Here is a 15,470-nt window from a genome sequence, read left to right on the forward strand (position 1 = left end):
AGCATCAGCACCACCAGCAGCAGCAGCAGCAGCAGCACCAGCAGCAGCAGCACCAGAAGTGCCAGCAGCACCAGCAGCACCAGCAGCAGCAGCACCACCAGCAGCACCACTGGCAGCAGCAACAGCACCACCAGCAGCATCAGAAGCAGCAGCAGCAGCACCAGGACCACCAGCAGCAGCACCAGAAGCATCACCAACATCAGCAGGACCAGCACCAGCAGGACCAGCACCAGAAGCTTTACCAACATCAGCAGCAGCAGCAACAGCAGCAGAAGCATCACCAGCAGCACCAGCAGCACCAGCAGTACCAGCAGCAGTACCAGCAGCAGTACCAGCAGCAGCAGCACCAGAAGTGCCAGCAGCACCAGCAGCAGCACCACTGGCAGCAGCAGCAGCACCACCAGCAGCACCACCAGCAGCAGCAGCACCAGAAGCATCACCAGCAGCAGCAGCACTAGCAGCACCAGAACCAGCACCACCACCAGCAGCAGCAGCACCACCAGCAGCAGCAGCAACACCACCAGCAGCAGCACCAGCACCAGCACCACCAGCAGCAGCACCAGCACCAGCAGCAGCACCAGCACCAGCACCACCAGTAGCAGCAGCAGTACCAGCAGCAGCAGCACCAGCAGCACCAGCAGTTTCAGCAGCAGCACCAGTGGCAGCAGAACCAGCAGTGCCAGCAGCAGTAGCAGCAGAAGCACCACCACCATCACCAGCAGCACCAGCCTGAGCAGCACCAGCAGTACCAGCAGTATGACCAGCAGCAACAGCACCAGCAGCACCAGCATCACCACCAGCACCAGCAGTGCCAGCAGCACCTGCAGTGCCAGCAGCAGCAAGAATAGCACCAGCAGGAACAGCAGCACCAGCAGCAGCATAAGCAGCTCCAGCAGCAGCACCAGCACCAACGCAGCAGCAGCATTAGGAGCAGCACCAGCAGCAGTACCAGCAGCAGCACCAGCAGCAGCAGCACCAGCAGCAACAGCAGTTTCCGCAGCAACAACAGCAGCAGTAGAAGCAGCAGCGGTACCAGCAGCAGCAGTGCCAGCAGTAGCAATACCAGCAGCAGCAGCTGCCCCAGAAGCAGCATGAGCAATACCAGCATCACCGCCAGCACCAGCAGCAGCAGCACCAGGACCACCAGCACCAGCAGCAGCAGCACCAGAAGTATCACCAACATCAGCATCACCAGCAGCACCAGCACCAGCAGCACCAGCAGCACCAGCAGTACCAGCAGCAGCAGCAGCAGTGGCACCAGCAGTGCCAGCAGCAGCAGTGCCAGCAGCAGCAGAACCAGCAGCAGCAGCTGCACCAGAAGCAGCACCAGCATCACCAGCAGCAGAAGCAGCAGTACCAGCAGCAGTGCCAGCAGCACCAGCAGTGCCAGCAGCATCAGAAGCAGCAGCAGCAGCACCATGACCACCAGCAGCAGCACCAGCAGCAGCAGCAGCAGCAGCAGCACCAGAAGCATCACCAACATCAGCATCACCAGCAGCACCACCAGCAGCAGCACCAGAAGCATCACCAGCACCAGCAGCATCAGCACCAGCAGCAGCAGTACCAGAAGTGCCAGCAGCACCAGCAGCAGCAGCACCAGCAGCAGCACCAGCGGCACCAGCACCAGCAGCACCAGTAGCAGCAGCAACAGCAGCAACACCAGCACCACCAGCAGTACCAACAGCAGCACATGGAGCTGACTTTCAGTGCAGCCTCTGCCATGCTTCCCTCCCTGTGCAGTGGTCTCACAGCAGCCTGAGGCACCTGGGAGCCCTCAGTGCCAGCAGGGACTTGAGATGGCAGCCCTGGGCTCCTGCACCTTGCGCCAGGAACAGAGCTGGAGACTCCCTCTCCATGTGGAGCTTCCAGATGGAAAATGCTGCTGTGACCAGGCAGCTTCAAGGGCACAGAAAGGAGGGGCTCGACCCCTTGATCTGTGCCAGTCCCACAGTCCTGGGCAGCAGCCACCGAGCCCTGGGGTAACAGAGGGCACAGCAAGAGGGACAAAACCAGTCAAGGTCAGAGAGTGGGAAGAGCTAGACCTGGGAGCAGGAACAGCTGCTTCATTGAACTCCTGGAGAAAGCTCTTGGCTGCTTCAAAGCCCTGAAAGGTGTGAAGGGCAGAGAAGTGGCCACACCAAACAATGCTCCTGTTTTCACACCTCCCCTCTCTGTGTCCCAGAAGGAATTGGATGAACTCTGTTCTTCTCTCTGAGTCATCTCCTTCAGCGTGAGCAGCTCAGCACCAGGAGCTGAAGGAGCTGAAGCCTTAGGCCACAAGAGCTGAGCAAGAGGGGGCTTTTGGACCAAAGTAATGCTGCTAAGTAATGGAGCTAGCTGAATGCAGCAGATAGAATCCTGCAATTATAGAATCCATTATGCTGGAAAATACCTCTGAGCTCATCCAGTCCAGCCAGTCACCCAGCAGTGTCAAGCCCAGCACTAAACCTCGTCCCTGAAGTGCCAAGGTCTGAACAACAGGCCCTGAGTGAGGCCTGAACAACAGGCCCTGAGCCTAAGGTGACCTCTGGATGAACCTTCCAACCAAAGGTTATCTGTCTGTCTGCTCATTACTGAAATATGCATGGTCATTAGCACTGTGATAGATGTATCCACTCATCAATGAAGCATGGATTGACCTTTCTGTGTTTAGAAGCCAGACAAGGCCATGAAATCCGACATCTGGCCTTGTTTGGGGTGTATGGTCAGAGTCAACTCCCTTGGTTCCTCCTTGAGGCCTGGCCAGGCTTTGCTAGGGACCCAAGAGGAGGATGAAAGCAGATGTTCCCACACCAGAAGTGCTGTCAGTTTGTTTATCCAGCACTATCAAAGCTGGGCCCTCTCTCACAGCGGGGGTTGAGGCTCACCTGTGGCTGGAGGCACCTGCAGGATTTCCCAGTGTCCAGGAGTGGCTCTCCAGTCCTTGGCTGTGACAGCTTCCCCAGCTGCTGGGTGGATCTGGGGATGGCAAAGTCTGAGGGGAACTGGATCTTTGTTAATCCCTGCAGGCAATCTTTGGCAGTGATGATTGGGTGCATTGCTGAGCTGCTCCTTTTGTGATCCTTTGCTGCTTGGAGCTGCAGTAAGTGACACTGATTCCTTCAGGTGGTGTTTGTGCCTTTGGTGCTGACCCTGCCCACTGGTGAAACAAAATTGGCAAAGTCTGGCCAGATCCCAACAAAATACCATTTTTTAAATGTAAATGTAAGGAATCAGTTTCATCTGAAATTCCCAGAAGGGAAGCCCTCCCCAGAGTTCACTGGCTCTGGAGTGGGGCTGAGGTCGGAGCACCGTGCGAGCAGTGGGGCAGTCGGTTAAAAGAGCCTGAACCGCAGGATGTCTTAAAATGCATCCAAACATTGCATATGGAAAAAGAAAAAGAACTTGTGGGTTTGGGAAGACAAGGATGGATTTTGTTAACAGCACCAACGGAAGGAACAGTTGTTTTTGGAATGCTCCCACATGAAGGGACAGAAAAAGGTTTTAGTCTTGAGCTCAGGTTTGTCCATCCAAGACAAATAATAACAATAACAATAGAAATAACAATAATATAACACAATAATATATATTTATATAAGTAACTAAAAATCAATAATGTGAAATAATGCTGAAAATACCAATTTGTGAGCTTTCGCTGCTCACTGTAACAGTAAATACCCTACAAAAAAGAAATGGCAAAGACCCAAATGTCAATGGTAAACTTTGTGAATTGTATACAAGGAATAAAAGAGGACGGGGTGAAATTGGCTGTTTTTATAGGGTTTGGTGATACTATGATGTGGAATGCTTTGTCTGTTCCTGTGAAAAACACAGGGATTAAGACTGCCGGGTTTTTCATGTACCAGACTATCTACAAGCTGCAGGATTGGTTGAACAGGTGAAGGAGTTGTTAAAAGAGCAGTTGATAAAATGAGGAGATGGGAACCTGTCCTGGTGGAGAACCCATCTCCCAGGTGTGTTCCATGCCCTTAACAATGGGCCCACTGGGGAAATGGAAACCCCTGGGTGTGCAGGGCTGCACCCAATTTGCAAACACAACCATGGACAGTGAGACTTGGACTGCCTGGGAAATTGTTCTGGGTGTGATGGCCCCTGACAGGGCCACCCCAGAGGCTGCAGGGCTGGCCCTTCATGCACTGGAATTAGGAAAAAGCAGAAGCAAATGAAAGTTAACAACAGAAGAATAGGAATTCAGATTCCTCCAGGACGCTTTGGTTTGGTAACTGCTCACTTGAGCTTGGCCTTGCAAAGTGTTGATGTCATGGGAGGAGGAATTGATGCAAATTATCAAGGAGAAATTAAAGAAATTCTGTTAAAAATGGATGAAGAACATTGGATGATTCAACCCCATGACAGGTTATCACAAATATTGATATTGCAGTTTAAAAGCGATTGTGAAAGAAGGAGATCCACCTCCAGTCAGCACTGTTTGTGGAGATAAAAGGTTTGGACGCACCAGTCCTAATAATTGGTCCAGAGTGTGGGTCCAGAGGCCAAATGGCCCTCCAGAGGCAGCTGAAGGAACAGCTCTGGGGAAAGACAACACTCTTTGAATCCTGAAACCTGAGCATGGAGCATGGAAATATATCCCTGCAGCCAAGTGTTCTCTGCCAGAACAAGTCAATATTGTTTTACAGATGCTGCCAGGCCAAATCTCCCTGTTTGCCCCAACGACCCCTTTGGACAATGCTCTGATCCACGGGGCTCCATGTGAAGGCTGATGTGACACTGAGGGACTTCCACACCAATTCCAGCCAGGAGCCTGGGTGCCCGTCAGGGACTGGGACCTGGCATGTCCAGCCGAAGGGGAGAGGATCCCAATTTCCAGCTCCTGGCTGGAATTGGTGTGGAAGTCCCTCAGTGTCACATCAGCCTTCACATGGAGCCCCGTGGATCAGAGCATTGTCCAAAGGGGTCGTTGGGGCAAACAGGGAGATTTGGTCTGGCAGCATCTGTAAAACAATATCCCATAACATCAGCTTGTTGTGGCAGAGAACACTTGGCTGCAAGGACATACTCCCATTGTTCCTGCCCAGGTTTCAGGATTCAAACAGTGTTGTCTTTCCCCAGAGCTGTTCCTTCAGCTGCCTCTGGAGGGTCATTTGGACTCTGGACCCACACTCTGGCTCCATTATTAGGACTGCTGGGTCCAAACTCTTTATCTCCATGAACAGAGGTGATTGGAGGTGGATGTCCTTCTTTCACAATTGTTTTTAATACTGCAATATTAATAATTGTACTACCCTGCCATGGTGTTGGAAAACCAAATCTTGTTCATTATTGTTTAACATAAAGACTTACTTCAATTTCTCTTTGATAATCTGCATCAATTCCTCCTCCCGTGACATCAACACTTTGCAAGGCCAAGCCAAAGTGAGCAGTTACCAAACCAAAGCGTCCTGGAGGAATCTGAATTCCTATTCTTGTATTGTTAACTTTCATTTGCTTCTGCTTTTTCCTAATTCATTCCAGTGCATGAAGGTCCAGCCCTGCAGCCTCTGGGGTGGCCCTGTCAGGGGCCATCACACCCAGAACAATTTCCCAGGCAGTCCAAGTCTCACTGTCCATGGTTGTGTTTGCAAATTGGGTGCAGCCCTGCACACCCAGGGGTTTCCATTTCCCCAGTGGGCCCATTGTTAAGGGCATGGAACACATCTGGGAGATGGGTTCTTCACCAGGACAGGTTCCCATCTCCTCATTTCATGAACTTCTCTTTTAACAACTCCTTCACCTGTTCAACCAATCCTGCAGCTTGTAGATAGTCTGGTACATGAAAAACCCAGCAGTCTTAATCCCTGTGTTTTTCACAGGAACAGACAAAGCATTCCACATCATAGTATCACCAAACCCTATAAAAACAGCCAATTTCACTCCTTCCTCCTTTATTCTTTGTATAAAATTTTCAGTTTACCACTGACATTTGGGTCTTTGCCAGTTCTTTTTTGTAGGGTATTTAGTGTTACAGTGAGCAGCCAAAGCTCACAAATCAGTACTGTCAACATTATTTCACATTATCTATTTATTATTATGTATATAAATATATATCATTGTGTTATATTATTATCATTATCATTATCATCATTATCATCATTATTATAATTATTATCATCATTGTTCTTGTTGTTGTTGTTTCATTTGCACAAACAAATCTCAGCTCAAGGCTATAACCTTCTTCTGTCACTCCACATGGGAGTGTTCCAAAAACAATTGTTCCTTCTGTTGGTGCTTTTTCCTATGTGCTGTTAACAAAATCCATCCTTGTCTTCCCAAACCCACAAGTTCTTTTCCTTTTTCCACATGCAATTTTTGGATTCATTTTAAGGCTGATTTACTAAAATATGGATATGATCTGGTATCAATATCCAACTGAGACAGACAAAGACTCTTTAACTGTTTTAGGGTTAAAAAGTGTATGTTTATTCACAGCGATGGGCTGATGTGTCAGGTCACCCCTTAATACACACGGCCCCGAGCACAGGTGAATACAGGCTTTTTATTGACAGAAGTATTGAATACAAATACATATTCATGACCCAGTTCCCACCAACTTTTCACTTCCTGTGCTACTTCGGAAAAAAAGCAATTAAGCATACGTAGTTTGATCCTTGAAATGGATCGGTGGACTTTTTATGAGGAGGGGTCACAGAAGGGAGGAAGGGATATGGATCTTCCTCGTTCTGACCTTTCTACCTTTTCAATGCAAAGTGACAAATGGACCCTTGGCTGGGCTCCTTGTTTCATATCTTCAAGGAGTTTCTGATTTGCAACTGGCTTATGTTCTTGAAGTTCTTTACCAGATACTTTATTTCTCATTATAAGCCCAACTGAACAAGCATAAAGTTGACAATTAGTTATTAGCAATGCTTAACCTCTATTTTAGCAAGGCCTCTCTATCTACCTTTAATTTTAGCAAGGACCATCTGTTGATTTTAATTAGAGTTAGCAAGGCTTGTTTTTAATTAAGGCCTCAGCTTCTCTATAATCTTAAATTCTTCAAAGTTTGTGTCTCACCATGCCCCTCTGCTTTTTGTGTGTTTTGTTGTAAAAAGGCAGAATTGGCAGGATTCAGTTCTGAGGCCGATTCTGCAGCTGCTGCCTTGTGGGGCTGGTGCTGTCCCTATGCAGGCCCATAGGGATTTCTCCTGCAGCTTCCTCTGTGGGGGCTATAGGAAAACTTAAGGGGAAAGTATTTTATTATCTTTCCTTGGTTAATCTGTTAGTCACCTCCCTCCGCCTAAGATGGACTTGATGCGAAAAATTGGGACAGGGAGCGATTGGTTACTAAAACAAAAAATGTGATTGGCTTTAGGCAGTGGCATTGGGGGCAGCTCCCTCCCAGCTTCAGCGCAGGGACCCCTCCAGCCCCGGGCCTTGGGGCACTGTCAGCACCCGCTGCTCCAGCCACGGCTTCTGCTGGCACTGACAGCAACAACCAAACTGGGGCTGGTCCCGAGGGAGCAGCAGCAGTGCCTGGATCTGATCCCTCAGCCTGGGGCAGGGCCCCTGGGGGAACAGAGGGCACAGCAAGAGGGACAAAACCAGTCAGGGTCAGAGATTAGAAGAAGCCAGACCTGGGAGCAGGAACAGCTGCTTCATTGGACTCTTGGAGAAAGCTCTTTGCTGGGTCAAAGCACTGAAAGGTGTGAAAGGCAGAGAGGAGGCCACACCAAACAATGCTCCTGTTTTCACACCCTCCTGTAATAAATGGAAATGATTTGTGCTAACTAAATTGTAACTACTTGGAAAGTTATTATTAGAAGCAATCAAGGGAATTGGTGTTACAAGGCAGATGGACCCCTCTACAGATGTTACATGTTAAAATTAAGGTACAGAATGTAGTTTTGAGATAATAAATGTCCTAAAACAAAATCGACCATGAGATGGATAAACAAACGACTTTAGGCATAAGGCCTGAAAATTATAAAATATAAGACTTACATAACACAACGCTTAGGACGCACGTGCAACCTGTGAGGTTATCCAGAGGACAACAAGGATGAGTGTAAGCCTTCATCCAAAAGACCACCGAAAAAAGACTGAAGACCCCCTAGCAACAAGTGAAGCATGCTCCATGAAGAAGAGTGATGTAAAGTTAAAGAATCATAAATTGGAGGAGACTTACTGGAAACATGAATGAATATTTATAAGCATAGACTATATAAGATTACTTTGAATTGCTTTGTTTTGTACATGAGGCTGGGTGTGAAGCCCTCCCCGTACCCCAGTCAGTCTTGCTTATGCTTTAATCATACTTAATTACAGGCAAGCTACATTCATATATACGTATATATATATTTTCATATATATATATGTATATATGTATATATGTATGTGAATATATTCACTAAATTGTAATCTTTCACTAAATTGTGTTCCTTCTATATCAAATTGCTATTCTATCCATTAAATTGTATTATTTTATTGAATTGTATTTTTGTATTCAACTCACTAAATTTTATCATTTTTTTCCAGGTTATTAAACTGCTGTTAACTCAATAGTCCTATCCTAGTTGTCCAAATTTCAATTTCATTTATAACACTGCCCTTGTGTGAGTTACAGCCACAGTGAGAGGGAGGAGGAGATGATCCCACCCATGGCTGCGGCTGGGTCCAGACATTCATGGAGATAAAGCTGAGCCAGAGGTTCAGCATCTCTCCCAAAATCATGGAATCACAGAATGCCTTGGCTTGGAAGTGACCTTAAAGTTCATCTCATTCCACCCTCTGCCATGGGCAGGGACACCTTCCACTATCTCAGGCTGCTCCAAGCCCTGTCCAGCCTGGCCTTGGACACTTCCAGGGATCCAGGGGCAGCCACAAATTCTCTGGGCAAGCTCTGATCTCTGCCCAGGTGAGCAGGGACAGGACCCAAGGGAACAGCTGGAGCTGGGCCAGGGCAGGGCTGGGCTGGAGATCAGCAAAAGCTTCTTCCCCCACAGGGGGCTGGGGCACTGCCCAGGCTCCCCAGGGAATGGGCACGGCCCCGAGGCTGCCGCAGCTCCAGGAGCCTTTGGACAGCGCTGCCAGGGATGCACAGGCTGCGATTGTTGGGGTGTCTATGCAGGGCTGGGGCTGGACTCAATGATCCCAATGGGTCCCTCCCAGCTCAGCCCCTTGTGCAATTCTCACCCTTTGGCTCAGCCTTTGTGTCCCCTCGAGGCGCTGTCAGAGCTGATGCGGTGGGGCAGGAGTGGGGCAGCCCCAGCGTTCCCCTGGCAGTGACACCACAGCCGGGGCAGCCCCAGTGTTCCCCTGGCAGTGACACCAGAGCTGGGGCAGCCCCAGTGTTCCCCTGGCAGTGACACCAGAGCTGTGGCAGCCCCAGTGTTCCCCTGGCAGTGACACCAGAGCTGTGGCAGCCCCAGTGTTCCCCTGGCAGTGACACCACAGCTGTGGCAGCCCCAGCGTTCCCCTGGCAGTGACACCACAGCCGGGGCAGCCCCAGCGTTCCCCTGGCAGTGACACCACAGCCAGGGCAGCCCCAGTGTTCCCCTGGCAGTGACACCAGAGCTGTGGCAGCCCCAGTGTTCCCCTGGCAGTGACACCACAGCCAGGGCAGCCCCAGTGTTCCCCTGGCAGTGACACCACAGCCAGGGCAGCCCCAGTGTTCCCCTGGCAGTGACACCAGAGCTGTGGCAGCCCCAGTGTTCCCCTGGCAGTGACACCACAGCCGGGGCAGCCCCAGCGTTCCCCTGGCAGTGACACCAGAGCTGTGGCAGCCCCAGTGTTCCCCTGGCAGTGACACCACAGCTGTGGCAGCCCCAGCGTTCCCCTGGCAGTGACACCACAGCCAGGGCAGCCCCAGTGTTCCCCTGGCAGTGACACCACAGCCAGGGCAGCCCCAGCGTTCCCCTGGCAGTGACACCACAGCCAGGGCAGCCCCAGCGTTCCCCTGGCAGTGACACCACAGCCGGGGCAGCCCCAGCGTTCTCTCCCTGGAGATGCTCCAAGGGAAGCATCCAGAGCCGCGTCCAGTCAGCAGAACTGAGTGGCCACTGAGCACCCCCGGCCTGGGCTGCTGTGGATTCCTCTGCAGACAGCTCAGGGAAGGTCCCCTTGGCCACCTGCACAGTGCCACAGACAAGTGTCACACACAGTTACAGAGCTCTGCCCAGAGCTGCCAGCAGGAATCAATTAAAAAAAAAATTAAAAAATTAAAACCACAAAAAAAACAAGAAAAAGAGGACTCCTCCCAGCAGATCCTTTCCATCCTTCAGTTTTCACATCTGCATGTGCACAAGACCTGGGGCTGCAAAAAATGAGGCTTCATTGGCACATTTGCAGGAAAAGCAAGTTTAGGACAGGTTATCAGCAGAACTGTTCTCAGCTGGGTGAAAAAGGCCCCTTTGGCAGCTGCAGGGCCATTGAAAATGCACACCCTCAGGCCATGGGGGAGAAAAGGGCACTGAATTCCCCTCCCCTCACACACAAACCCTGCTCCCAAGCTGCTCCCCACACAGGATTCTACTGGAAGACTGTGGAAAGCTGAGAGTTGACTCTGGCTTCTCCATGTTCCGTGTCCTAAAGCTGCCTGGGAGAAGAAATTTAGGGTCAACTCCACTGGCACAATCCCTCCTGGCCCAGGGCACAGCGCCAAGAAGGTCTTTGCTCCTCCCTCGGCCCTCCCTGAGGAGGATGGCAGGGCTTGCAGTTTTATGGCATTTGTCCTTGCTGCCCCTCATGTCCCACTACCCCACAAAGAGCCCCGAGCCACCCGTGAGGGACAGGCCCTGCTGTGCCAGGCCTGGGCTCAGGGCTTGGCCTTTCTGCTTCCTCCAACCCAGCCAGGGCTTGCTGAGCATTGCAGTTCCCTGTGCTGTGCCCCAAGTTCGCTCGGCCCCTGCTGGAAAGGGACTTGAGGTACCTCGATCCCCTCGGGCAGTGCATGGGAGAAAACAACAAACGTCCCAGGAGGGGGGAAACAAACTTTTACTTGCAAAATTTAGAGAATGAAGTACTCGGGAAATCATAAAGTGACATGGAATTACAGTAAAGCACTTCACAGAGCACTGACTAAGCAAACCCGTCCAATTTCGAGTTATACAGATTTGGAGAAAAGGAATTCAAGAGAAGAGAGAGGGACAGAGATCCACAGTCGGCCTTGGATCCAGTGCCATCTCAGCTGCTGTGAGCTCCAGGGCTGTGGCACATGTCAGTGTCTGTAAGAGACGCTTTCGGGGTGTGGACGTTCCGGGACACAGCAGAGACCTCTATAATCAAGTTAAATGTTAGTAGTTTATTTCAGGGCGTGGGAGAGAGAGAGAACCTGCTAGGAACCAGCAGACGAAGCTCAAAGCATGCTCAGAGGGAACAATACAAAAGGGAGTAAAATATGAATACATGAGTTCTAGATTTAAGATAGCTAAGAAAGAGAGTAACAGAACAGAAGTGAGAGAGCTGGGAAAAGAGCATAAAGAAGTAAAAAGAGCAGGAAAAAGAGTGTAGAAAAAGTGAGGCAAGAGAGACAAGAGAGCGTAGCAAGAGTGACCAAGAGCAAGCTAGAAGAGTCTTATAAACGAGGCTCGAGACTTTTTGGTGTAATTAAAGCCTGGCCTGTTTATTAATACTGAGCTGCAGCCGAAGGCAGACACAGGCTAGCCCCGTGTACTACACGCTACAGACCGGGACAGCAACAATGTATCAAACAAGAACTCACGAACAGTACAGAAAAAAACCCCACAAGATAAGAAAGAAAACGCCCCCGCTAATGTGTAACACCCTGTTTTATACCCTCCCTCAGGCTTGGATTGGTCCGTTTTGGATCCGTCTTAGGATTGGCTGCTTTCTTGGGCTCTGGTTGGTCCATAGCTACGTTCATCCTGGTCCAATCATTTTCCCAGGGCGTCGAATGATTGGTGGATATTTCTTCCAATCCTTTCTCACTCTGTTGATGACATCATGTTCTTGAATGTTCCACTCCATGTCCCCATAAGCCCTCTTATATCTCTTACCAATCCCCATTTTATCTGCCCAACCCCCAATCCAATACCAACCCCGAACATCTAAAACTACACTCAACAATTATCTTAACACTCCTACAACATAATTAAACATATCAATTAACTCTCTAACAACTTTAATTAATCTCCCAAGTTCAAAAAAAAATCCCTTATAACAAGCACATAGCAAGAGAGCAAGCTCTCCTTTACAATTGCTTATATAACCTATACATTGAATATTTTATTCCTTCACTAACCAATCTTTCTAAGTATACTAATACAGTAACATTTGTGTGTGACCTATAGAAATCGCTGCTTTTGCATATTTTTAGTTATCTCAGGGTCCTTCAGACCTTTCCTTATAAGGCTGGGAAGAGGGGTCTTAGCTTAGTTTTATTGGGGGAAAGAATGTGTTCTGGCATACCAGACCGGCTTCTTTGAATTATTCAAACTGTTCTTTCATTTGTATTTCTTCCTGAGCCTTTCTGGATAAGGAGTCATATTTATAATTTCTTTCTAATTCTACCTTCCCAACAAGTGTCACACCCGTGTCACAGCCTCACCTGCTGTGGTTCCTCTCCCAGGTGGGGTTTTTGGGGTGCCAGGGGCTTGGCAGCCACTTTGGGGCTGGAGCAGAGGCTGCAGTGCCAGGGCTGGGGCAGTGACTGCACCACCCATGCAGAACTTGTTCTGCCCCCCAAACACACCCTGGAGAAATCTGAGGCCATTCATCATTTCTCTGCTCTCCAGCACCAAGGCAACGCACTCTGGCTGCAGCTCTGAGCTCATGCCCATGGCAACTACCCCTGACAATGGGGCTCCATGGAGCTGCTCTCAGGAACCCCCCAAGAGCTGGGAAGTGCCCCAAAACTGCCTCAGAAATGTGGGATACCCCAAAATCTCTTCAGGAATGTGGAATATCCAAAAACTCACTCAGTAACGGACATGCCCTCCCTTCAACATTCCCAAACTTTGGCTGTCTCATTGCAGGCCCCACCCCACATCCCCAATCCCAACCCCAACCCATCCCATCCCTGCTGGACATCAAGACCCACTTCCCAAGCCTGATCTCCCCCATTTCACACCTCCCAAACTCCATCACACCTATCCTGCCCCACCCAATGCCCATGTCACACCCCTGATCTGCATCCCACTTCACCCAATCCCCTTCCAACCCCATTCCACCTGATACCTTCAGAAGGCTGACCTAGAACAGAGGATAGACAGAGCTAAGAATAAAGTTTATTAAAAGGCCTTAAAGGATACACCTTGGGCAGTACAAGAGCCTGCCCAGGGCTACACCCAAAATGGACCAAAAATGGTCAAAAAAAACCCAACAAACCAACTCATCATGAGGCCTCACATTTTTAGAAGTTTAGGTCTATCTGGATATTGGGGTTCATGGTCCAATTATAGCTTCAGATGATGAAGTCCTGTCCTTCTTGTTTTCTCTCTTCAGTCCACCCTTGTTTATGCTTTTGAGCCTGAAACGTGTAATGATTGTCCTTGGTATCAAGCTAGAAAAGGAATTGTTTTGTCTACCTACTCTGTGAAGAGAGCTCAGTAACAAAACAGGAAGTTCAAAAATACAAACCTAGACAGTGCAAAATATGAAAAATATGGAAGCTAAAACTTAAGGCATCACACCCTGAGGGGTTGTGGAATCCAATAGTTTTCAGAGGCACTGTGCAGTTTTCAGTGGCATTGAGTAGTTTTGAGGTGACAGATAAAACTCTTGTTGCTTTGAGTGCCAAAAAATGGAGAAAACTCCACCAAATAGCTCCACAACCCCCAAGTATTTCCCGGAATACCAGATTACCTTGAAGCACTAGTAAAGTGTGAGGCTCTAGCTGCCTTTGATGAATTTGTAGACTTTTACCCCAATTTTGTGTGTTTTAAAGGGATGAAGATGAATCAAAAGATAATCGGAACAAAACAAAAGGACCACCAGCCCAGTGTCTTCCCAACACAGATCACTGGGAACGTGGGTCATCAGGGTTCTGCCCAACGTGGGTCCTCTGATGGGGGATGGAGTTGGGACAGCACACAAAGCTCTTCCTGCACTTGGAGCACTCACAGGGCTTCCCTTACTGGTGCCTCTGTTGGTGTCTGGTCAAGTTAGAGCTCTGGGTGAAGCTCTTCCCACACTGGGGGCACTTGTAGAGCTTCTCCCCGGTGTGGCTGCGCCGGTGGGTGATGAGGTGAGAGTTTTGCTTGAAGCCCTTCCCGCAGTCAGGGCAGCGGAAGGGCCTCTCCTCTGTGTGAATCCGCTGGTGCACGAGGAGAGTGGAGCTGATGCGAAACCTCTTCCCACACTGGAGACACTCATAGGGCCTCTCCCCAGTGTGGATCATCTGGTGAACGGTCAGCTGGGACCTCTGGCTGAAGGTCATCCCACATTCCGCACACTCATAGGGCTGTTCCCCAGTGTGGGTCCTCTGGTGGATGGTCAGGTGGGAGCTGTTTCTGAAGCTCTTCCCACACTGGGGACACTCGTAGGGCCTCTCCCCAGTGTGGATCCGCCGGTGCCTGACAAGGGTGGAGTTGTGCTTGAAGCCCTCCCCACAGTCAGGGAAGCAGAAGGGCCTCTCATCTGTGTGAATCCGCTGGTGAATGAGGAGATGAGAGCTCCTCTGAAACCTCTTCCCACACTCAGAACACTCGTAGGACCTCTCCCTAGTGTGGATGTGCTGGTGACGGATGAGTTCGGAGTTGCAGCTGAAGCCCTTCCCACATTTCCCACACTCGTAGGCCCATTCCCCAGTGTGGATCATCTGGTGGCGGATCAGTTTGCTGCTCCAGCTGAAGCTCTTCCCACACTACAAGCATTTGTAGCGCTTCTCCCCATCCTGAAGCTGCTCATGGACCACCAGCTCAGAGCCCCGGCTGGATCTCCGGCTGCCTTCCCGGCACAGGGTGGGTCTTTCCTCCTCAGAGCACCCTGGTCTGGGTTTGGATCCCCTCTTCCTGTGGGATCTCTGAAGCTTTTCCTCCCCGTGGGATTCCTGGAATGTGGAGCTGCTGAAGACAGCCTCTTCCATGAGGTTTTGCTGTGAGGATTTGTCCTCCCTGGTCTCCATCCTAAGTTCCTTGTCTGGGGGAGGAAGGATAAGGAGAGGATGGGATTTGCCTCTGTGCCAGAGGGAAGGGGAAGGAGATCCCCCCAGTGCGTCCCCGGCAGAATGGTATCAGCAGCGGGGTTGTCCTGCAGCCGGGGCCATGCTGGGCTGGGAGATGGAGCAGGAGAGAGGGGGAAAGGGGCACTGACTTCCTCCTCACCTGCCTGGGTGTCCCGGGGCATCTTCCTCTTCCTCACAGCGTCCTTCTCCATCCAGACAAGGTTTGGGATTGGGAAATCCTGGTTTGGGAGAAAACAAGGAATGAGCACAATGAGTTTGAATGTCTCTTGGCCCAAGTCCCTCTCTAGAAGCCACTGGATATCTGAGGTGTCTTGGTTTGAAAGGAAAGGTGTTTGCTAAGGAAGGCAGAAACCTCCACTGAAATTGATAAAAATGTAAGCAACAACCCCCT

At 50.2% G+C, this 15,470-nt stretch overlaps 1 pseudogene; it reads right to left on the bottom strand.

The window, feature by feature from the left end:
* Positions 1–15,470, bottom strand: part of LOC131589821 (zinc finger protein 729-like) — a 217,138-nt pseudogene that overhangs the window by 184,015 nt on the left and 17,653 nt on the right.

The sequence above is a fragment of the Poecile atricapillus genome, chromosome 30 (genome assembly GCF_030490865.1).
Source record: "Poecile atricapillus isolate bPoeAtr1 chromosome 30, bPoeAtr1.hap1, whole genome shotgun sequence".
Classification (NCBI taxonomy): Eukaryota; Metazoa; Chordata; class Aves; order Passeriformes; family Paridae; genus Poecile; species Poecile atricapillus.